This window comes from Phaethon aethereus (assembly GCF_964289735.1).
Source record: "Phaethon aethereus genome assembly, chromosome: 1".
In the NCBI taxonomy this organism is placed as follows: Eukaryota; Metazoa; Chordata; class Aves; order Phaethontiformes; family Phaethontidae; genus Phaethon; species Phaethon aethereus.
In genome coordinates this window covers 199,603,843-199,604,550 of record NC_138575.1, presented here as the reverse complement: position 1 = coordinate 199,604,550, position 708 = coordinate 199,603,843, and positions in this window count along the sequence as shown.

The window sequence follows — 708 nt, the reverse complement described above, 5'->3', positions numbered from 1 at the left end:
TGTACAGCTAAGAAGGCTGACGGATCCTCCTCCTCATAGGATGGGATTGCTCATGTAAAGCTCAAAGGGAAGCAACTTCTTTCAGGGTGACTTAGGCTCTTTAGTCAAGTGCCATTTTCTGCAATAAATAAAAAAATGAAAATTATTCATTTTGCATGAATTACAAAAGTTCTTGTCAGAACTTCTGATGACTTCTGGGTTTACTAAAACACAACAGCTAGATAGATTAAGAGAATATTCCTGTTCTCTGTAAATTTGTCATAGAAGAGAGCAACAAAAAATTCTGTTAAGTATGACTCTTTTTACAACATAAATGTTTTATGGCTTCTTAACAGCTGCTGCACTGCACAGTTTTCACCTGCAAGATGACCAGTTGGTGACAGCAAGGACAACGCGCTATGCAATGTCATACTAGAAGGGTGCAATTAGCATCTAGCACAAAAATACCCTATTGTGCAATAATGGTTATATGACCAAGTAATTAAATGTGTTCTTTAATGTGAGATTATGATTTTAATCTCGTCCTACTCTCTTTTTTGGATTTTGACTATTAAAGTAGAATATTACACATTGAAGGTCTAAATACATTGCATTAAAAATAACAGCAACAAACCGCTTACCCTGTTCTTTCCATTAGTAGTATAGCACTTACCTTCAGGTTTTCTCTATGGGTTGCTACACAGTAAGAGGGACTGATTCTATCCAGTA